This window comes from Eumetopias jubatus, unplaced genomic scaffold, assembly GCF_037043125.1.
Source record: "Eumetopias jubatus isolate StellerSeaLion01/CBP00866 unplaced genomic scaffold, mEumJub1_p1.0 scaffold_6, whole genome shotgun sequence".
NCBI lineage: Eukaryota > Metazoa > Chordata > Mammalia > Carnivora > Otariidae > Eumetopias > Eumetopias jubatus.
Genome location: NW_028274812.1, coordinates 107999692 through 108023934, shown reverse-complemented (window position 1 = coordinate 108023934; position 24243 = coordinate 107999692). Strand labels below are relative to the sequence as shown.

The following is a 24243-nucleotide window of genomic DNA, read 5'->3' as shown; positions in this document are numbered from 1 at the left end:
GTCAAATGATAAAGGATAAAAAAACTAGACTTCACTTTCAACTATCATAACACGACTGCTATTAAATTAACCCTCCTGTATAGAACAAGTGTAAAAGGTAGATAAAATACAAAATAATAATAATAACTGTTTGAAGGTATGGGAGTACAACAAGGCAGCTAGGCCGTGAAGGACCATGCCCCTAGAAGAAAGGGAAGCTTGGTGAGGTACATATCAGTAGCTGATGTTTCTCCCCAGAACACTTGCAGATTGATCTGCTATAACAAATATTGAGGAAAAAGGCAGCAAGTTACAGCTTTTGCTGCAGCTTTCTCCCTGGACAAGGAAATAAAAACTGGAGTTCAGGGCTATAAAGACATCCAGGATTTGAGAGCCAAGATCCCAGGGAAAAGTGAACCACTCATACATGAACCAATGTTCTGCAGCAATTTCCCCTTAAGGCATTTGCTGATACCAAAACCATGCGTGTACAGGGCTAGGCCCTGGAAATCCAAAGAGAAAAAAAAAAAAACATTAAAAAACTGAAAAGCTAAGCAGAGATTTTGGTAGTTTCACAGAGGTAGAAAAACAAATTGTGACTATCAGGGTCTACCAAGGAAGTGGGACCCTAATAAACACCCGCTCTAAAAGCAAGGGCCGATCAAAAGTAGACCAGCCTTAATAGAATCAAGGTGATAAAACAGCCTCTACTTTTTCCATCTGAAATGCCCAGCGTTCAAACAAAAATTACCAAGCACATCAGGAAATAGGACCAAACCAAGAGAAAAATACAATCATTAAAAACAATCAAAAAATATTTTTACAAATAAGATATTTACAAACAAAAACAAATTAAGAATTGACTAGATAGGTTTGACAACAAAGAAACAGGAAAGAGATGACTAATGAAGTAGAAAATAGGTCAGTAGAAAAAATATTCATACCGAAGCACAGAAAATACAAAAACAAGCTTCAGGAACATGCAGGATACCATGAAAGAGTCTAACATATGCAAAGATCAAGAAGAGGAGAGAAATAATGGGGCAAAAGCAGTATTTGAAGAGAACTCCTTCCAAATTTTCTAAAACAGAAAAAAAAAATCAAGCCATGAATCTAGAAGCTCTCCAAATTCCATGGGGGATACATACAAAAAGAGCCACATTTATATACATCATAATGAAATTGCTTTAAAAAAAGCCAAAGAGAAAATAAAATATTACTTTCAAAAGAAACACAATAAAACTGACAGATGATTTTTTAACAGAAATGAAGGAAGCCAGAAGACAATGGAATGTTATCTTTAAAGGATTAAAAAAGGCAACCTAGACTTCTATACCTAGTGAAAATATCCTCCAAAGACAAAGGTGAAAGACATTTTCAGACAAACAGAAATTGAGAGAATTTGGCACCAGCAGACACCTCCTACACACACACACACACACACACACACACACACACACACACACAACCCACAACTAAGGGGGTTTCTTCAGAAAGAAGGAAATTAATCTAAGAGAAGAACATGAGCATGGTCATATAGGAAGAAATGAAGAACCCCAAAAAGAGTAAATATGTGGATTAATCTGAATTGTAATTGACTTTTTAAAACAATGTCTCATGGGGTTTAATATAGAGAGAAAATTAAAATCACAAGACCACCAAAGGCATAAAGGAGGTAAAAGGAGCCTAAGTGTGGTAAGTAGCTTGAACCCTCCAGGAAATGGTTAAAGGACTGACTTAGGGTCAGCACTAAAAACAAACATCTCACACAAAGAAAGCCTCCAACTATACAAAGATATACACGTTGAAAAAAATACTAGAAAGAAACACACCATTTTTTGAAAACAGATTCTATCTAGATGATGGAATGCTGACTGGTTTTGTCTTTATACTTTTCAGCATTTTCAGGAGGACAACTTTTTTCTCTTTGGTTTCACACAAAACTTGTACACTATTATACTTGTGGGAGGTAAAAGCACCCTTCATTTTCTTATAAAGTTTCAAAAAGAACAAATACCTAAAACTTTGGACAGGGACCCCATAATTCCGCAGTCAATTATTAGCAACAATTATTCATATGAGTGGAGAATGCTGTTCACCTGCCAATACAAACCAGCTATCTGACACATCCCGTGCCCTGGGCAGGGAATGACTGCTCACACAGTCTGTGTGTGATAAGAAGAAAGCACTTCTCAAGTCTTTGGTTTTTTTTTTTTTAAAGATTTTTATTTATTTATTTATTTGACAGAGAGCAAGAGAGGGAACACAAGCAGGGGGAGGGGCAGAGGGAGAGGGAGAAGCAGGCTCCCCGCTCAGCAAGGAGCCCGATGTGGGCTCGATCCCAGGACCCTGGGATCAGGACCCGAGCCAAAGGTAGACGCTTAACAACTGAGCCACCCAGGCGCCCTGACTTCTCAAGTCTTTGGATAAGCATGAAGAAATTCTAACTCAGTTGAAAGAAGCACTTTTGATAATAATTCAGGTCATTTGCACAGTCTTTCCACAATTGAAATCCAAAGATCTTGCTAAATTAATAAGTAGTCGTTATCATGCAAGAGACATTTGTACTCCACCTTGTAGAAGGAAAAAATTGAGCCCCAGAGAAGAGCTGTAGTATACGGTTGAAAGGGTAACCCATGCTACACAAGAATTACCATTTTTTGGAAAATAATATTAGAGCTGATGAGGTGAGGTCGGCACTCTCACATGCTAGTAGTATGAATGAAAATTAATTTTTAAAAACATTTTGAAGAACAATTAGGAACTATAACTGAGAACCTTAAAAACACCCATTATTGGGGCACCCGGGTGGTTCAGTTGTTAAACATCTGCCTTTAGCTCAGGTCATGATCTCAGGGTCCTGGGATCGAGCCCTGCATCGGGCTCCCTGCTTAGCGGCAGGCCTGCTTCTCCCTCTCCCACTCCCCTTGCTTGTGTTCCCTCTCTTGCTTTCTCTCTTTCTGTCAAATAAATAAATAAAATCTTTAAAAAACAAACAAACAAAAAAACCCACCCATTATCTTTAACATAGCAATTCTCCTTTCCAGGCATTTATCCTAAAAAAATTATCCAAGATGTGATCAAAGATTTACACACAAGGATGTCCATTGAAGCATTATTTATAATAGTCAAAGTGATAAGCTAAATTTCTAATAGGAATTAATTAAATAAATTTTGGGACCCAGTGCCTGGTACACAGTAGGTGCTCCATAAATATTTGTTAAACATAAAAGCCATATGAGAATATATTAAGAAACTATGAAAAAAAGAATCCAAAGAATATTTAATGAGCAAGATATTAACATTAAATCTCATTCAAAATTAGCCCAATACTATTTTAAGGCATAATATCATAGCTAATGTCTACTGGGAACTTACTAAGTGCCAGGCACAGCCCCAAATGCTTTACATGTATCATCTCATTTCATCTCACTCAACTCCATTATTTCCATGGAGTGAAGGATCTTGGATCCAAAGCCAGGCAGTCTTACTCCAGAACTTAAACTATTAATCACCAGACTATGCTGCCTAGAAAAAATGCTGGAAGGAAATTATTAAAAAAGTAACAGGAAGGAATTAAAGACAACTGCTATTTTCTTTCTAAAACCTACCAATATTTTCCAAATGCTCTATAATCACCATGTACTATTTATAGTCTCTCTGTCCTAACTAAAAAAGTTCTATGAACTTTACTTATCATTTACACAATTTCAGTGAAAAAGTCTTAGCTCCAAAGGAGTTTTGAATCATGTCTTCTCCAGGTCTTAAAAGCAAGAGAACATTGTATAAATCTGAGCCATACATTCTGACCAGGAAAGAGGATGAGCTGAGAGTCCACTCAACAGACCATGGAGCCCATGATCTCCACTACACAAATACATGTCACTCTCTGGCTGACAAGGTGCTGATTTATACACATATTCTGCCATTAGTCTTCCCAATGACCCCTCCGAGCAAGCCTGTTCATCCCTTTGTGCCTCCCCTGTATAATGAGGATAATGATGCCTTCCCCGTCGAGTTGCTGTGAGGCTTAAATGAGGTTACATATATAAAGGTTATGAGGTTACATCTCAGAAAAGGGAGATTTAGGAAGGTGAAGTGACTTTCCCAAGGTCATGCAGAGCACTCCAGCTCTGGTCAAAGGCCCAGCCACCAACCATTCCCCCAAATCATGTTGAGCAATCGGGGCAGACCTGAGAGCAAGTCCAGGCCCAAGCACACCTGGAAGTTAACAAGGGAGATTTGTGGGACACACACACACACACACACACACACACACACACACACACACACACACACACACACACACACACACACACACACACACACACACACACACACACACACCTCGTTCCCAAAACCCAGATACAGCACTGGGACCCAACCATCACAGCGTTTTGCTCCTTCAGAAAGCAATTACGCAGAAGAGTAAAATATGTGGCTTTGTATTTGTCAAAGCACTTGTGCATCCTTTCTCTCCTTTGATTCTTAAAATAAACCTTTTCAACCAGGAAAGCAAAGGTACTGAGAATAAGGGAAACGAGGCTCTGAGAGTTACACTGCTATCCAGGAGTACCCCTCGAGGGTCAGCGTGGTGCCCCTTCCTCCGTATTATCCAAGCCACATTCTGAACTGAGCTCAGGCCACAGTGACTGGTAAGGCAAAGTGGGAGGCAGGATGAGGAAGGGGGAAGAGCACCTGCTTTTATAGTCAGCCAGGTCTGGGTTCCTGGGTTTGAATTCCTTGCTCTGCCATTCCCTAACCACGAGACCTTGAGCAAGCCTGTTCATCCCTTTGTGCCCCCACTGCCTCCCCTGTATAATGAGGATAATGATGCCTTCCCTGTCAAGTTGCTGTGAGGCTTAAATGAGGTTACATATATAAAACGATGGCATGCATCCGCACTTAGGAGGGAGCCATCACATTCTGCAATGCATCCTATCCCCAAACATGCACAGTGTGAGGTCACCATGGCCAGAGCACCTGACCTCCCCTTCCTAGAGAAAATGATCCTCTTATGCTTCTCTAATTCTGCCATTCTGGTTCCTTTCCACTACCTCAAAGAGCCTAGATTGATCTCAGTTACTACCCAGACTCCTTTGCAAAATTCTCTACAAGCTTCTTAAATTTAGGCCCCCAGAAGTGTGCTCAGAGGAGAATCCGTCATGGGCTGAAGAAGACAGAAATCTGAAACCCCAGAAGAAACCCTGAAGAGAAACGAACAGGTGAGCACCCGGCAGGGTGGAGGATGGTGGGGGAGGGAAGCCCATCTACAAAAGCAGAGAACAAGGCTGGGGGCCCCCAAGACAAAAGAGGCTGAGGGTACCCAGGAGAAGTGAAAGGGAATGCTTTCTGTAGTTTCCCTAGAAACCAACAAGACAACCAAACCAAACCAAAATGGAGAGAGAAATATAGGAAATCCTAACTTGGCAAGATGGTGATGCTACTCTTCCAAACCCAAGGGCACAGCTTAAGAGTGTAGACCCTTCCCTTCTTGCTCCTGTCCTCTGAATACTTTCCTAACTGATCTCTTGGCCTACAGGCTCAGCCCCTCCAGCCTGTCCTCCATACCTCTGAATGACCTTTCTAATACAGAAATCTAACTTGTCCACATCCCCCACACACCTCTGCTCACTCCAAACCCTTCCATGACTCCCCTGTTGCCTACAGGGTCAAGGCTAAGCTTCCTGTCATGGTATCTCACCCTCCCAGCCCAATCCCTTTTCACTTCTCCAGCCTCGTCACCTGCAACTATCACTGGGAACCTCGTATGTGCCGGGCCCTGGCTGGTGCTGGGGGCGCAATGATAAGCAAGACACGGCACAAGAATGAACAAGACCTAGCTCACGCCCTTTAGAAGCTGAAAGTCCTCGTAGGCCGACAGACACAGAAAGGGATCACTGCAATCCAGATGGACTGTGGGATGGCGACCCAGCCTGGGGTGCACAGGGAAGGCCTCTGGAGGAAGTAGGAGCGAGCCAGGTAAGGGACAAAGAAGGAAAACATGCCTTGCAGAAGAAGCCTCAGGGCAAAGTTCATGAGCAGTGCTACCTTACAGAACTTTCTACACTGATGGACATGTTCTATACGCATGCTCTCCAGTATGGCAGCCACCAGCCACCAGCACTTGACATGGGGCTAGTGCCACTGGGGAACTTAGAATTTTTTGTTCATTTATTTTATTTATTTTATTTTATTTTAAATTAACTTAAACTTAAGTGGCCATGCATGGCTAGTGGCTTACCATACGGGACGGCACAGTTCTAGAGCATTAAACTGAAGGTGATGGAAAATAAGATTAGATGGGTAAGCTTTTCTTTTTTTTCTTCCTCCTAGAGAGGGAACTTAAGGCAGGGGGGAGAGGGGGAGCAGAGGGAGAGGCAAAGAATCTTAAGCAGACTCTGCGCTGAGCCCAACACAGGGCTCGATCTCATGACCCTGAGATCACGAGCTGAGCTAAAATCAAGAGTCGGACGCTCAACCAACTGAGCCACCCAGGCGCCCCGGATGGGTAAGCTTTGAGGTGATGCTTCAGTAAAGCCAGACTATATGTAGCTTCCTATACTCACTATGCTATCTGCTAGTCCCTCCCCACCTTGCCTGCCTGGTAAGCCCCCACTGAACCCACCCCACCCCACCCATGTACCACCTCTTTCTGAAGACTTCCCTGGCTGCTCTACACAGTCCCTCTCACTGACTACTTCTGCAATATGATCTTTTTCTAGGCGGCATCACCGTGTACCAGGTTTATGTGTCCTCCTGACTGTCCCTACCAGACTCTGAGCTCCTTCTCTTGTCCTGGTATTCCTGCCACTGGTAAGATCCGGGCATACGGGAAGCACTCAAAAACGCTCGAGGAACAAGTTGTCAGCCCTGACAAAGTCACTGTAGCTTGGCAGGCTGGGGAGGAGGGCACTCGCTCACTTCTTCTAAAAAAGATGTGAGCCACTAACCTTGATCTTCCTCAGAAAGACAGCTCTGTCCAGGGGCTCGGGAAAGGTTCTCATGAACATCCTGAGCACTCCACCCTTCCCGGTCAATGGCAGGCTCTGCTGTGGTAGCTCTATGTTGTCCAGGTTCCTAGAACCTAGGCCTCCATATAGGGAAGGTGACTCAGCAGTCTTTGGGGGTTAGGCCTGGGTCTGAAGACCAGCTTGGCAACTCAGCACCTGCATGTCCTTAAGCAAGGTGCCGAACTGCCCAGAGCCTCAGTTTCCTCAAGTGTAAAGTGGGCATCCCATCTGCCTCTTACAACTGCTGGAGGGCAGAAGTGACTAACATACCTGCACAGGGCCAGGGACACACAGTAAGCACTCTGTCAACAGTAGCCACTACTCCTAAAGCAATCTGAAACCCTCATTTGGGTACCCCACAGCATATGCAAATTCCTGAGCCCCTAAATAAGGCTCTTCTTGGTGCTCTCTGGGATGCAAGGGATATAATCCAATCTCTGACTCACAGTGTGTTGCCAAAATTCTCCTTGAGTTCCCAAGAGAAAATTTATTTTAATTCCCTCCAACTTTTAAAATTAAACAGTCCTTACAGCATTTTGGGGTGGCAGGGGTGACAATGGAGACCATGAAATCTGACAAGCAGCTTTAAAAAGGTTACAAACTGATCGGAGAAAGAAAGGAGAAGGCAGCCGAAGGGGGTGAGCAGGGGGGGATGGAGACAATCCCCTGAGTGTCTGCTATTATTGAATACCCCAACTCTCAAAGCAGCCTGGCCGCCCCCTCCTCCACGCGAGCTAAGCTCTGTTAATGAGAAAGCAGAGCCCTGCCTACATTTTGCCACAATAATGATTTCCCTGTTGCATTTTTACATGCCTGCCGCTTTATCAGAGCAGAAGTAGACATATATTTTCAATAAATCCCTCTCTCCTTCCTCCTCGCCAACTCCAGCTCGCCCAGTAAATGTTGTTCCCTCCGCGCCCTCCCCCAACGCAATCCCAACCCTGGAGCACAATGAGTTCCACTAATCAAAACAGAAAGAAAAAGAAAAATGGAAAAATCACAGCTGCTGAAAAACAGCATTCGCTACAAGTCAAAGCCCTCCACATTTTTTCTGTACACAGCATTTACTTCTTCAAGGACACATCACCCCCGCCCCATCAGAAATCTTATGTAGAGTTCCTGGGGGGGGGGGGGGCGCGGGCGGGGAAAGAAATCTAATATTCACTCTCTTTCCTATTTTGACTAAGCCAGCACAGACAGAAATATAGATAAGGCCTCAAATAACTGATTTAACAAAATGTCACTTATTAAAAGGGATGGGGGATGGGGCTGCACTTGAATTTGAGAGCTCAGTTAAACCACCCCGGCTAAAGGCTGCCAGGCCCCGAGAGGCAAGGGGGGAGGAAACATTCTCTAGCCTGGTCTCCTTCAGTGGCTGCTCCAGAGCTGACCCTGGTGTCAGAGAGGCCTGGATTTCTCCCTCCAATGAGAGGCGAAAAAAACAAACAAACAAACAAAACCCAGTTGATTCTTAAATATATAGACATTTATATGCACCAACTATGCCAGGTGCTGGGGGTACAACAGTGAGTGATGACCCAGTTCTGCCCTCCCCAGGGCAGTGCAGAAGTGGTGAGAGACACACCTGGGGGTAAGTATGACAAGAGCATCCTAAGAGCCCGAGCGAGTCCCCCCCCCGTGGCCCACTCCACAGCCCTGGCCCGTGACCAGGCACACGGGGTACACAGGGCCCTCAAGAGAGAATGAAGGAATGAGCATATGCACACTGAAATTGTTTGAATTCCATACCGGTTTCTAAAGAAGCTCAGACTCTTCAAAAGAAGAGAGGCCTCTAAATGTCCTTACCTACTTAGGCTCCCCATAACACCCCCTCAGCTCACATGTGTTCACCCAATTAAGAAAGAAAAGTGAACGAGTCCCAGTACTTGAGAATCAGCCTCATTACTGGTATCCTTGAGTCGAATTTTAAGGGAGTTTGGTATCTCCCATTGTGATGACATCAGAGGGAACTCAAATGACACCCCCTATTCAAATACCTTGGGCATCAACTCCAACTTTTTTTTTTTTTTCCTTTTTAAAACACCTTTCAGGGGCGCCTGGGTGGCTCAGTCGTTAAGCGTCTGCCTTTGGCTCGGGTCACGATCCCAGGGTCCTAGGATGGAGCCCTGAGCCCCGCATCGGGCTCCCTGCTCCGCGGGAAGCCTGCTTCTCCCTCTCCCACTCCCCCTGCTTGTGTTCCCTCTCTCGCTGTGTCTCTCTCTGTCAAATAAATAAAATCTTTAAAAAAATTAAAAATAGAAAAAACATCTTCCAAAGAAGTTAGATTGGAGGTGGTTTCCCAAGATGAGGGGAGAGGCCCTCAGAGCAGTCCTTGTTATGACAAAGACCACCCCAAGGGGCCCTCAGGAAGCTTTCTGAGGTTAGCAAACTGCTCAGGGCCCAATGTGGCCAAAGCTGGAGCCTGGAAACTAAAGGCCAGGCTGTCTAGAAACAACCATGGCTTGTCCAGGTTCCTCCACTTAGGAGTCCCACAAAAAGGACAGGGCAAAGGGTAGGAGGCTGATGGAGAACAGCCATGCAATTTGTTAAAGTCAAGTTTTGGCTTTAATTATGAGGCAGCCTTCAAGCTGTGTGCTCCAGAACGAGTTAGACAATTGAAGTTTTTTTAAAAAATGTAATGCCCAAAACATGCTTAAATCATCTGAGTCTTTCCAACTAAGGTCACTGGGAGAAGCCCAAAGTTCCCAGATGATCATCTTGGTTTCCATGATCTCTGCATCTACTCAGTACCATATTCTTACTTAATACTGCATAGCATTATCTATTTGAGGGTGCACAACATTTGGAGACCATTCAAATTCTGGCATTAAACCAGGATGCTGGCTGGACATGTGACTCTGGGTTAATCACTTATATATATTTTTTTTTTCAATTCTACTTCTTGAGCCTCACTTTCTTCAGCTGTCATATGAGAATTTCAACCTCCTATGGTTGTTGCTTCTGTTGTCAGATAAAATAAGACATGCCAAAGAGGCTTTGGACCAATAAAAAGCTAGGTAAACACTGGTTATTTCAATGATGGCATCCATTTCCTCTATCTCTGATTTTTCGTTGATTATTTTCCCCTTTATGAAACCAAATTGGTATCAGTTCCACTGATCTCTCAAAACTGACATCTTGTATTTATTATACAAACACAAGAAGTCCTATTACCCACAGGTGAGCAAAATCTCAGTAACAGCTGCATCTAGGTGACAGGTACAAGGGAGCTCATTACACTCGCCTGTCTGCTTTTGTTGCATGTAAAAGTTTTCCCATAATAAAAATTAATTCAAAAATAAATAAAGCCTCACCCTCTGGCTCAGAGGTGAGAGGTCTGATGAGTGAAAAGCGCAAGGTATTTCTTAAAACTGGAAATGACTTTTCCAGCACAACAGTATGAGAAAGGGCTGAGGGCTGTTTTTAGGTAGTCTCAGCTTTATAGAACAGGCTTCATTTGCAAAACAAACGCTGAATGCAAATGAAGACCTGCCAGGACCCGCTGACCACAGTCCGGCTTCCTGGGGAGGTTCAAGACTCCCCTGCACCCAGAGCACAAGCCAAGTGCGTCTGTCGCCTTGAGTGGGGAGGTCTCCAAGTTTAAATCCGGGATCAGAGTCTGAACCGAGACCACCTAGCATGTCACCGCCAGCCACTTCGGATGCCAGCCTTCCGACAGGAGGAACACTTTCGCTACCAGGATCCCAGAGGGCTTGAAACCCCCACGAGGCGGGAACAAGAATGGGAGAGGGCGTGGTGAACGGAGGTTTGGGTAGAAGCTCTGGGAAATTAAGGGAAGCGTTTCAGTGGCTGTCAGGTTTTATATCTGAAAAGGAGATCTGGCTGAAGATCAATTCACCTCACGCGATGCCTCTTAGAGTTTACATAGCACTTTCCGTCCATTATCTGATGGCATCCTCAAAAGTGAAGAGGAGAGACGGCAGATGGTATCACCCGCTCTTTACAGATGCGGAGCCAGGCTGGGAGGCCGCCTTGGCCAAAGCCAGGTGACCACGAGGGCGCTGGACCCAGATCTTCAGCTGCCCTCCTCACCCGCCCACTCCCGTGCAGACCCCACGGATGGGGGCCACCCAGACTGGCAGTCTGCGGCATATGCTCATGAAAGGCTGCCCAAAGGAGAGGCCTCTTTTGTTTTTTCTTTTTCTTTTTTGGAGCTTCTTGCTCAAAACCTATGACAAGCTGCCCACCAACTTTTGAACAGGGCTGAAAAATCACAGATTTTTTTTTTTCCGATGACAGTTTTCATATAAATCTAGCGTGAGGCCCAAATTACTTTACCTGAAGACTCTTCCTCAAGTGAAAGAATCTGCTCTTGCCTCTGTACTGCTCAGTAACGTAGTCAAATGTTGAGGAAAAATGCAGTACAATCTTCTGATGCAGTCTTAACCCTTGAAAGTCTCCGGCTGGTGTCAAGTCCTGAGCCCAAATCCTTGCCCAGGAAGCTGCAGCCTCAGCCTGGAGCACAGCCCCCTCACCTTCTGCTCACCTGCACCTGTCTTCTCAGGTTTTCCCTCAGGCCTGGATAGAAGGCCTTCCCCCTGGGGAAAAGGCCAAATCTTCCTGAAACCTTCTCAAGGGCTTTAGTCAGCTGACCCAACCCCACCCACTGCTCTCCTCAATCACTCCCTCTCCAGAATCTTCCCCATCAGTACACAAAGGCAACACCAGCACCCAAAACACCCTTCCCATTAGGCACATGTCCTTCCAGCTCCTGCTTCATACCTCTGCCCCCCTCTTGCACAATCAAACTTTGCCAAAAAGTTGTCCACACATGCTATGACGAGTTCCTCACCTCCTAGTCCCCATGCCAACCCCTCCACTCTTGCTCCCACCCCATCCATTGCACTCCACTGAAGCTGTTCTCTGGAAAGGCCTCAATGGCCTCCATTTTGCCAAATAATCCAGCGGTGACTTTTCTGGCCTTATCAACCCCATGAAACATTTAACCATCACCCTCTCCGCAACAACACACCAACACGCAGGCGCGCGCACACACACACACACACACACACACACACACAGAGCCTTTCCTCCTCTCTCTATAGGCTCCTTAGGGCATCTCATCCAGTCTCCTGGATTTAAATACCACTGACGGCTCCCACATTTTTATCTCTTGCCTGGCCACTCCTCTGGTGCTGGACACCACTGTCACACTGCCTGCCTGACATCTCCACCTTGAGTCTAACAGGCACTTCAAACTTAGCGGCGCCCAAAAGGAAATAGCTTGATTCCGTTCCCCTCCTGCTCCGAATCTTCCCCATCTGGGCAAACAGCACCACCCATGTACCCAACTGCTCAAGCCAGAACCCTCAGAGCTATCCTAGATTCTTTCTCCCCAGCCAGCATCAAACCCATCAGCAACCCTGCCCCTTCTACCTCCAAAGTGCATCTCACACCCACCTGCTCCCTCCACTCCCTGTCACTTCCTCACCTGGCCTGCTCTTCAACTCCACGCCTGCCCCTCTCCACCACTGCAAGCCCCTTTATCAAGAGTTGGGGGTGTCACTTCCCACTGGAAACTTTCAGTGGTTTCCCACTGCATTTCAAATGAAACCCAACCTTTTCAGAGGCCTCCGGAGTCCTGCACATTCGCCTCACGCTGCCCTCTCCCCGTCCCCCTTATCTCAAACCTGTGCCTCTCTTTAGATCCCCCCAAAGCCAAAGTCCTTCCACACGGGCTCTCCTCTTGCTGGTGCTCTCTGCCAAACCTCAGAGCACCTTCTTAGGCTACTTTAGCTGCGTAAGGCCAGGTCACTGTTCCCTATGGTTTCATCAAAGCATTTATCACATTTTGCAATATATATTTCTGTACGCGTCTGCCACCCCTCTGGATGGTAAGCTAGAGGTGAGGGTGCGGGAGGGGAGAGGGAGTAAAATATGTCTATTTTAATTATCATCATATTCCCAGCCTTAAGACAGTGCCTAGAATAGTAGGTGCTCAGTAAAGTAGCTCCCGAACGAAGGAATAAAGTAGATCCAATTACGGCATGAAAATAATTGTTACTTTCTAGGAGCCCAGAGTTATCACTGCCATTTAGGCACACGGGTTCTTTTCCCCCTTCCTCTCTAACAAAAAAAAATGTTTAGTGTTGTTGCACCAACAGCCCAATAGCTCAGCACATCCCATCCACCCCCAGCTTGTTGTCTTTCGACGAGGAAAACACAAAAACCATCCTCTTGCTCAGTAAACCGAAATTAACCCAAAGACCTTATAAGCAGATACCATGAGTAGTTAAAAATTCTTAGAAAATAACACAAGGTCTTTTTGTTGTGCATTTTCTTTAACCCAGAAGTAAAGATTTATTAAGAAGCCATGGGATCAAACTTATGTCACCAGCACTGTATTATTCCTTAAAATGCCACAGTACTCTCGGTGACAAGCATATGCCAATAACTGGACGCCAACTACTTCTGTCTCCCTCTCCCCACAAAAGAAATCAACTATGTTTTACTTTCCCCTTTATTTCTTTGGTCCCCTGCCAAAATGCAAATTCAGAAATATTAATCCACAAGATCCCAGCTGATTCTAATCCTCCCTTCTCCCTAACCCACACAGTTTTATGAAGTCATAAATAAAATGAGCTGAATTCAACTGCTTTTAGAGCAGAACAGCCAGCATCCATTCGTACTGCCTGGGGTCTGAGCCACTTGTCTGGATCCTCACTTTTCATGTCAATGTTCAAAGTCAATAAAAACATCAAGAGCTTTCCCCCCCAAAAAAATGCCTATGGTGAAAGACAGGATATCCCAGAAACGACAGGAACACAACATGATTATTATGAACTCTATCACAAACATACAACCAAATCCCACTTACCCGTATGTGAATTCTCCACAGAAAGTGGGTAAAGCCACACTTGGCTTTCTGGTGTCCCCCTCCTCCCCAAGACTAACTCCTCCTGCAGCCTGGGAATAACAGCTCAATTAACCTTAGACTTGACCAAGCATAATTAACAGGTAAGCCAGCTGGCTGGAGGGGAAACTTCCAAGATTAACTGAAATTATTTTGGGTGCCTGGGATTATGTGCCCCCACGCTCTATTAGCACATATAATTGGGAAATAACCATGCACTTTTTTTTTCCAAGACAGTGGCAGACTTTCATAAAGTATTTCCTTGTATTTGACCATCAAGATTACCAGGCTATTCAAGAGTCCTTTTTGGAATGCCAAGGTACAAATCCACTCTCTCCATGAGAAGACAAAAACAGAAGTTAATCAACTCATTCTTGTCCGTGAAGCAATTTGGCCACTGGCCCAGGAAGAGCTTGTCGAGACCTCTTGAGACCTCTCTCCACAAGACCCAAGTCAGGATTTCAGAGATGGAAGAAACTCATGGGTCAAATATGCACTTTTAAGATAAAAAATCCAAAACCCAGAAACGGCTAGAAACGGGTACCCTCCCAACTTTTCTCATTGGCGACATTTACTCCCTGCTTTGAGAATCAAATCACCTTAAAAGTTCTTTGTCGCTTTACAAATACTGTAAACTGAGCCAACTACCCAAAGCAAGACAATGGTAACACCTTCTGATTAATCGACTTGATGGAGAACCCTTAAACTTTCAAAAAAAAAATCAATGCTTTTGATTATTATGACCAACCTACCTACCAAAGGAGGAGGAAAAGAATGTTACAAATATGCTTTGCTTTTGTGACCACACATTTTATTATATAAGCAGCAGTCCGCTCTTTTACTATGAAAGCTCCTATCTTCACTAAAAACCACAGGCCCAAGCCAGTTAAAGGAGACAAAACTGAATACTTTTCACACAGTTCATAGAACAACTGTTTTCACAGCAAGCTCACATAAATGCTATGTGATATTAACACGTGCCTGCTATGTGGAAGCCGACTTACCAAGCTGTGAAAAGACCCATGTTCACTATGGAACATGCAAAATTAATATTCTCAATGCCCATAAAGCAGAAGGGAAATGCTCTTTTTTTGAGATGTCAAGCTGGCTTCTAAACAATCCTTTGGCGAAAATGGACATGCCTAAAAGGGCGGGGCCCCAAGAGGTGTGTCACTCCTGGTATCAATTCCTATAAATCAAATCCTGACAATCACCACAATATTTTAAAAAGAACGAATTATGATTCATGGGCCTTCAAACCTTTATTACCACAAGAACATTCTCAGCAAAAAGGAAAAAAAAAAGCTACTGTGACTTGATTAATGGCCAAAGCAAGACAATAAAATAAATCTCATAAATATAAGAAAAAAACTGAATGACTGCTCTTGGCTTCAAGGGTAGGCATGTAAATAATTCTTCTACCCTGGGATAAACACACATAAAGATTCTGTTTACCCTCCCAGCATATACACCATCCAGGCTAAGATTCTTAGCAGGGAAAAATACTAGTGAATTTGTTTAACTAAGACCTAGTTAAGAATATTTGACAAGTGGCAATAATATTTAATTCCCAACAAACTCAACTCTCAAGATGCCAAAAATCAAATTCTCAACCTGGAAATCTGATGACAGGAAGGAAAGAAGAGAAGCACTGTCCATCAGTAACATATAGAGATTTTTTTTAAATCCACTTTTTCCCCTTCTAGAATTGAGTTCGTCCACAGAATTGCACAAAGCTTAACCAACTTTAGTTAACCACACACATAGGGTTTACTACCGGACCCTACCAAACATGTCTGGGTTTGAGTCCCTGGAGCTAAAATTATATCCTGGCAAAGTTAAAAATCCCAGCATAATCAAGGTACCTGAGAGCCAAAACCTACAACTCATCTGCAGAAACCAGCCGGCTGAAGACCAGGAAAAGAGAAGCCAGGAGAAGCAAAGACTGTTGGTTAACTGGTTAAGCTTGGAGTCCTGCTTGTTATTCTTACAGTGGGCATCAAAACCACATTTTCCATCACCAGATTGCTTTCTTGAAACGGTAAAGGATGCAGAAGGTTGGTACCAACTGGTAAAACTTAAAACTCTCTTAAAGCTCTCCTCCGTGGCCTGCTAAAAAGTGAACCCAGCCTGCTTTCGAGAGGCATTTTTTAAAGAACTCTTCAGTCATCCCTGGCTTCATCATTCCCAAGTATCACGTCCACGTACTTCACCAGACAACCCAGGCCACGCTGTGAGCCACCCGCTTCAACACTTCACTTGCCAAAGCCGTGTCTCGTCTGGGGAAGAGTTTCCACAAAGCTGGCTCTAACAGACCAACCGAAGGCACACGGAGGAACCAGAAGTCATTTTCTTTAACCTAAGGATGGCAGACGCACATGCTCCAGCCCAGTGCTGGCTAGAGGCTGCCCGCCAGGTGCTCTCGGCCTCCGCCAGTGAATGGGTGGTTTTGTGTAATTCTTAAATATCTATTTCTTCAGCCCACCAGCAGTAACTTCCCAGTCTCCCAAACTGAAGTTAGGGAGTGAAAGGGGCAGGCTTACCCCCTTACACATTTCTCTTATCTGGGTGACCCCTGTAACTTGGGAGAGTACCCAGCCCCCAAAGAGCCTTCAGGCGCATATCCATACATATATGCATCATGTCAAAAACCCCCAAAGGCACATCCCTAGGGTCCTGCGGTTTCTTGGCTGGAAGAATGAAGGCTTTATAACATCAGAACCTTCAATTGCAAGTCCCACCACCACCACCCTTTAAGCCGGGTCTGCCAATTATAGCGCCCACCTCAGCCGTCCCCCCTTTGCTGGGATGCTGGACAGCCCGAAGAGGGACGAGGGAAGAGAGGAAGCAGAAAGAAGGCCCTGCTAACAGACTGAGAGTAAAGAAGTGGGGGGAGACTTTTCCCTTCCCCTCCCCCGTCTTCTCACGGAGCATCCCCCAACTAATTTTTTTTTTTTAATGAAACTTAATAAGCTTCTTGCCTACCTTGGCTGTTTCTGCAACAAGTGCATGGGCAATCCGACAAGACCAGACTCCGCTTGGGGGGTGAGAGGGGGGGGCGAGCAGAGCTGATGGAGTAATTTCAATATTAATTTATGTCAGAGCCGCCTTCTCGAAGCGCTACTCACTTACAGTACTGCCCTCAGCCTGTAAACAAATATCGCTCCGCCAGGAAACATACTCCCCAGATGCAAGCCCCTTCCCCAGCAGGGAACAGGGCCCTGCGCCACCCCCACCCCACCCCCAACAGCATGCCCCCCCCACCCCGGGAAGGAAGCTCCGGGTTCCCAAAGCACCAACCCACCACCTCCGCCGCCACCCCAGCAAGAAACTTACTCGGTCCGTCTACGCCTCCACCCTCCCTTCAGGAAATCTACTCTCCATATGCATTCAGCCTCCCCGCAGGAAATCTGCTCCCCCCTCCCCCCTTCTATATACATGCACCCCTCCCTCTCCTCCTCCCCACGCGCCCTCCCCAACCAGAAACTTACTAGCGTGCAAGCGTGCAGGCTCTCCTGATCCTGGAAACTTACTCCCAGATATAGCGCCCGCCAGCCCCCTTTCCCGGCCCTGCTCCCCTTCCTGCCCTCCGCGGCAAGCAACTCCAAACTCTCCGCATCCAGCCACTCTCCCTCCCCGGTGGAAATTTGCAGCGCGGGGCCGCGCGCGTGCATCCACCCTCCCCTTCAGGAAACTTACTCCCCATCTGCATGCACCGCCTCTCAGCCATTGCTTAGAGGGAAGGGGGTGTGCTAGGGAGACAGAAATACATATGTATCTCTCGCCCCTCCCCCGGCCGCAGCCCACTCGGGGCCGAGCCGCGGTAACCTGGCCTTACCTTTTGCATTGCTCCCCACCCTCGCCCCCTCCCTTAACCCTCCTTATCCGCTCCCCGGCGCCCCCCTTTTTTCACCCATTACCCACCCCTAGCAACCGTTCCCAAGCTCCTCTCGGCCTTTTTTTTTTTTAATCCAGGATGCAAATTCCTCCCCTGTCAGCAAATCGACTGTCAAATTATTTTCTTGCAAAAGGAGAAAGGCGGGGTTGGGGGGGCTGGGAGCAGAAGCAATAAGGGGGAGGGCGGGGGAAGGGAGAGAGGGACAGAGGGGGGGAGAGATATCCCTCCGCAGAGCTGGGTCTGGCGGCGGGCGGGGAAGCAGGAAGTAAGGTGTCCAGCGCCGTGGCCGGCGGGTCCTCCGCCGCGGCCCCCACCCGCGCCCCCTGTCCCCCCGGGCGCCGCACTCGGGCGGGCGCGGGCAGCCTGGCGCATTGTTCGCAACCTCCCCGGCGCTGCGCTGCCGACCTTATTTGTGTGCTCAGCATGTGCGTGAGGTTGCACCTTTTGTAGGCTGGCGAGACTCTGGACTAGGATGGGGCGGGGTACGCGGACCGAGTTGCGGCCCCGCGCGGGACCTGTCAGCCCCGGGGTGTGGCGGACTCTCCGGCATGACCGGAAAATCGAGGCCGGGGAGAAGGCGGCGTGGCCGGGAAGCTGCCGCCTTAGACCCGGACCAGTGCAGGATTGCTTCCTGCGTAGCCGTCTCGGTTATTGTAACGCGCTTTGCAATTTAACGAATGGGGTTTGGGGGGTATTGATTTTTTTAAGGGGTTGCAAAGATGCCAGGGTCTCGGTGGGGTGCGGAGAGACGGCCTGTGCCTACCCCCACTGCACCCAGGCTCGGCGGGGCTGGAAGGGGGCTGGGGCTCCCGGGAAGGGGCTGGAGGTTCGCGAAGCGCGCGGCTCCATACCTCCTCCCCGATGGGGGCGGGGAGGGGGTGCTGCAGACGGCGCTGGAAACGCAGCTCTCTGGGGAGGGGTCTCCATCTCCGCGGCGCAGCAGGCCGGGGAGGGAGGTTGCCTAGGAGAGGAGCCGGGGCCGAGGCGGGGGGGGGGGGGGGGGGGGAGGCGGGTGCCGCGGCGGCGCGCGCTCGCCCCTCCTCGCGCGCCATGACTGTGGAACGTGGTGCCGGGGAGGAGGGACAGCCGCCGGGGGCCGCCCGGGGCTGCTCGGCATTGGTGCGGAAACCTGAGCCCGGAGTCGCTCCTCGCGCTGTCTCCTCCTCCTCCTCTGCGGGGGAAACCGCTGCACCCAAACCGAGAGCAGCTGCGAGCAGGGGGCAGGGCGCGGGCTGAAAGGCGAACCAAGGGTTCAAACCTCTGCGGCGCCAAGGAGGGGCGAGGGCAGGACGGCCCCGGGTCCCGCGACGGCGCGGCCGCCCGTCGGTGGAGCGCGGGACCCCAGCCTTCCCCGGCTTCTCTCCGGGTCAGAGGGAATGGGACCAAAGGCGGCCCGTCTGAACAGACCACCTCGAGCCGGGTGCGAGGCATCGATCTTATTATGAAGGGCCCACAAGACACCGAGTAGTTTTTGCTCGAGGGAAAGTTAAGCCGTGCTTTTTTTTTCAGTGTGGGGAAATCGTTGCGTCCCTTCCCCCAAATATCGCGCAGGATAAATGAGGTGCTCCCCTACCCAGACGTTCACTGCTGTCCCCCACCCCACCCCCACTCGGGCGCTGGGTGGGGACAGGGCGGGGGAAGGCTATATGGGAGCTTAAAGCATGAGGTCATGGGCGGAGGAGGCTGCTGCCAAAAGCGGCCGAGGTTTGTGTGTATTTTGAGGGGTAACGGTTCTTCAGCAGTGGTAAGTTCTCCCGCCTAACCCTACCAATCCTGGGGCTCCTGGGCCAGAGAGCCCCCAAAGAAGAGGGGGCTCTAGGCTATTTCGCTCAATGAGTGTTTGGCCGGTGCTCAGCCCTTATGAGGTCCTTCCATAAGAAGCAAAGAAAGCTGAGGGACAGCGCAGTGTCGCGGGGACTGAGAAAGGCTTCAGATGCTCGGTCGCCGCCCCCCCCCTTTTCTTCCGGTCCTCAGCCTTTTTCAATCGGACTGCTTTCTGTGATAGCCTCCTACCCCCCTCCCACCCATTTTTCCCTGTTGGCCAGAGGAGTCTCTAAAACTCTTACCCACACTTCTTCAAAACCCTCTCAATTGCTCTTAGAATAAAGGCAATCTCTGAAGCCCCTGCGTGATTTCTCCTCTACGGACCTCCCCACTCTCCCAGCTCCTCCCCTTCGGTACTGTAAGCTGGGTGGTGCTTCTTTGTTCTGCATGGGGCGGGGGCTGGAGGGGGGACCTCTAAGCCTTACGCCTCCACCTCTTATTACTAACTCCTGCGAGACCTTTAGGATTCGACTCAACTGTCGCTACCTTCAAGAAGCCTTCCTTGAGCATACGATCTCATCTCTAACACCCTCGGGGGAGAAAGACCTTCCCTAGGACACCGCTCCCTCTCCCTCCAGCCCAGCTGCCACCGGAGCTGGCCCCAGTAACAACCCGTTTCCTAGCGGGGGAAGAACATTTAAGCTTGAGCGCCATCGCTGCCTGGGGGCCTGACCTCCTGGGAGGGAGCTAGCTAGGAAAGAACCTCCAAACACCCTGTTGCTTCTAGAGACCTGGCAGAAGCCACACACCTCCTCGTCCCAACCCCAGCACACATCCATACATGGAAGGCATGGAGAGGTCTTTCCATCTGAAACTCCTCCCTGGGGCAGACAGATAAGGAACCTGAAGCAAAGAGAGAGAAAGTAAATGGCCCAGGGTCAATGCAGAAATTCACACTCTGGTCTTTCCTGCTCCTAAACCAGAAGATGCAGAAAAGGAGGGGTTTGGGATTTGGGACCCAAGGTATCGCTGCTACACAACCAACCAGGCTTGAGTCACCTTCAAAGAACCCCTGCATGCCTGGGCCACTACCAACAGAGAAGTAGTATTGCTTAATGGTTAGTCCAGCATGCTGGCTGGCTCTGCCCTTGATCGAGCTACTTAACTTCACTTGATTCCGTTTCTTAGCCTGTAAAATTGGAATCATGGTATCTACAGTGTAGTGTTGTGACGTTTAAATGAGTTAATGTATGTAAAGGCCTTAGGACAGTGTCTAGACAAATTGTTGATTATTTGTGAAGGGGGTTAGGTGCCTCCTCCCTTCCCAAGAACCCTAGAAAATCAGGTCCCCAGAGACTACACTGATTTCACCATCAAAAGTGATCTATGGCCCAAAGAACTCAAAAGCCCTGATAAATGCACTGATTATACACAAAGACGTTATTTAGCCAATAGATTCAACTCTCAACAGTACATGTGCTTGAAGACAATCCATGGGGTGGATAACCCCAATTCTGTGAGCTGTGGTTCTGGACCCTTAGAATGAATGTCAGAGGAAGGACACCTGAAATTAAAATATCACCTTGGATCTTTGAAATTAGAGTCAGGCTCGGGGCACCTGGGTGGCTCAGTTGGTTGAGGGTCTGCCTTCGGCTCAGGTCATGATCCCCAGGTCCTGGGATTGATGGAGGCCCAGTCTGGGTCTTCTCCCTGCTCAGCAGGGAGTGTTTCTCCCTCTGCCCTTCCCCCTGCTCATGTTCTCTCTCTCAAATAAATAAATAAATAAATAAAATCTTTAAAAAAAAATCAGAGTCATGCTGAAATACTCCTAATACTGGTGCAAAACCCACCTCGTATGACCTAGACCTTCCTAGGGCTGCAAGAAATGTAAGGGGATTATTTTTATTATCATTAGATCCTAGTGTTACGATTCTCAGTATCCCCATGATAAAGGGTTTTTTAAAAATGCATTCACATGGTTCCGGATTCAAATAAACATTGAGAAGTCTCCCTTCCACCCTATTTGACACCCCCTGATTTCCCTCTGTGGAGGCAACCAAGGTTAGCCTTCAGAAGACATGTTTAACTGTTTTCCAGCTGAGGCCTTTAGAGAACTCCTTGAATGCCTATTTAAATCTTCATGTCCAAGACTTCCTTCTCGAATCCAGGGAAAATCACTACCCCGCTCCCACCCAAGCAACCCCCTTCAGATTGTATTACTAGTGACGAACCACCATTTCCTGAGCTACCAACAAAAGCAAACACTTGGCCGTCCTCCTCTCCACCAATAATAATCACTAAGGTTTAGTGAGTGCTTTCTATGTGCCAAGCGCTGTGCTAAGTCCTAGACATGAATAATCCTATTTATTTAGCCCCAAACCATCATTATCCTTACTTTACAAATGCAGACAGAAGTGGAAGATCTGATGACATAACTTGCTCCAATTTGCAAGCCAACCTGAGCCTAAACCCTCTCTCCTAAACAATAGTCCTCTTGCCTCTCTGCAACACAGGAAAAATCCTGGTAGCCTGAAAGGGAAGGAGTAGAATGGAGTCTTTGGACTTTGTCAGACCTCAATTCAAATTTTGGCTCTGGCTCTGCTGGCAATGAGAACTTGAGGAGGTTTCTTAAGCTCTCAGAGGCCCAGTTTGCCCGCCTGTGAACCAGAAATGTTCATTTTTCGTGGGGTTAGTATGAAGATCAAATGCATGTAAATAATGGCTTTTAAAATGCCTAGCAAACCAAATTCAGTGTTTAGATCTTGTGTGGCTCTGATTTGAATAAACCAAGCATTAAAAAGACATGGTTGAGACAGGGAAATAAAATGTGGATTTGATGTAAATGTTAAGAGATTATTAATGTGATATAGATGTGATGTATATAGATATTATAGATAGATATGTGATAGATACAGATATTGTAGATGTGATAATGGCATTGTGGTTATGTTTTTTTTTTTCAGTTCTTGTCAGAGATGAATAATGAAGGATTTGGGGTGAAAGTATGTCTAGGACTTATTTTCAAAGACTCCAGCCTCCTCCCCCCAAAAACAGGAGATAAATAAAACAAGATTAGCAAAATATGGATAATTGTTGAAACTCTTTATTATACTGTTTTCCCTACTTCTGTTGCATGCTTGAAATATTTCAAATCAATTTGAAATAAATTTAAAAGTAAAATAATATTCTTAAACATTAAAATTGAAAATGATCAGACATTCAATTACTATGACTTGTTAATAGTCATAAAATTTTCTAAATTACTGAAATACAGTACTAGCTTATAGTAAAGTACATGCAAAAATGGCAGTTTTGTTCCTGGGAGACATTCAGGACAGGTCTTATGTGCCTTTGGCAGGTAAGCTGACTGTAGGGGTCGGAAGATGGGAAAAAATGAACACTGCAGAAAGCAAGGTGAACAGGTAATTGTTAAGGACCCATTCGATCGTATAGAGGACAATGTACAGGTAGATAAATGGCAGGAGGAATGGGTCACAGAGGCACAGGCAAATTTAAATTGGGCATAGATTTTCCCCTAAAATGTATGTCTGCACAGAGCCACTTCAAAATTGAATGGATTAGGAATCAATCAGATGCACTGGGCAAAATTCTCAACTCTGTGCTTACTAGTGCTGTTACCCAGTCCAGAGGTCTCTGAGTTCCCTCATTTGGAGTTTGGGTGCAAGACGACCATTGTCCAGACTGGAAGTCTAAGGAATGCTGTTGGCCTTTCACAAGAAAAGGATCATTTTTGAGGCCACTCTGGTTATTTGCCTATCTCAAGAACAGATCAGAGCTGAATAGAAATGGAAATGTATCCGACTTATAACCAAATAAAATGTTTTAGGCCCAGCGAGCATTTGTTTATTGTTCGAGGAGTAATTTTCTTTTTTGTGCTCTGGATTCAAACAATTGGAATTCTTTTTACATGTGACCCCATTTTGAAATAAAAGTTTGTCTTCTTTGAGAGAAAATTTGCATTTCAGAGAAAAGATGAGACAATATATTTGGTAACTCTTTAAAGAAGGGAACCCTTCTGTCTAATACATTCCTTTGTAGTAAAGGTAGCTCTTGAGAACTTCCTAAAAGCTGAAAGAACAGGAGGTATGGAGAAATGGGGGAGAAGCACATACCACCTTGCTTCCTGCTCTATTCGAGGCTGTAGAGTGAAGGCTCTGCCAGGCAACATGATCAAGTCAAGGAACCATGGAACAAGTGGAGTGTGTGCTTTAGGGCTGAGTGATGGATGTAAGGGGTAACTAATGCAGCTGTTGAAGGAGGCTTCGTGGTGAAGGCAAGTTAAAGCAATGAAACAATATGGTGGTAGGCTGTTACTCAACCTCTTGTTTCTTTCTCCTTAAATCTGGAACAACCAAAGCAATGAAAGCAAAAAATCATGGCATGGAAGGGCTTATGGGGCTCCCACTTTAAAACCTTTAAAACCAGTAAGATAGCATAAGTCACCTCAACCGCCAAGTCTGTTAAGGATGGTGTTGACAGAGCAGGCCTTACTCAAGACAGGAGGCCTAACTGGTGTTTGTGTAGTAATACTAAGAGATTGCTATCTCGGGCAAGCTTCTAGCCAGAGAGAGAAAATATGTTCCAAGCTATGAGAAGGTTCTCAGTTTCAATCATATTTCCAAGAGGGAAGAAAAAAAAGGCTAGGATATGTAGTAGATTCTGTATCCAATACAAAAAAACAAAAAGGGACTAAC

General features: G+C 46.7%; 1 protein-coding gene across 12 annotated transcripts in view; it reads right to left on the bottom strand.

The window, feature by feature from the left end:
• TRERF1 (transcriptional regulating factor 1) overlaps positions 1–17662 on the bottom strand; it is a 198415-nt gene extending 180753 nt beyond the window's left edge. For 9 of the 12 annotated variants that reach the window (XM_088023985.1, XM_028097483.2, XM_088023990.1 and 6 more), the window contains exon 1: positions 16852–16986. The gene's annotated coding sequence lies outside the window, so the exon portion shown is untranslated. The other 3 variants (XM_088023986.1, XM_088023988.1, XM_088023989.1) reach the window with 2 other exon arrangements.
• Positions 17663–24243: the final 6581 nt, after the last annotated feature.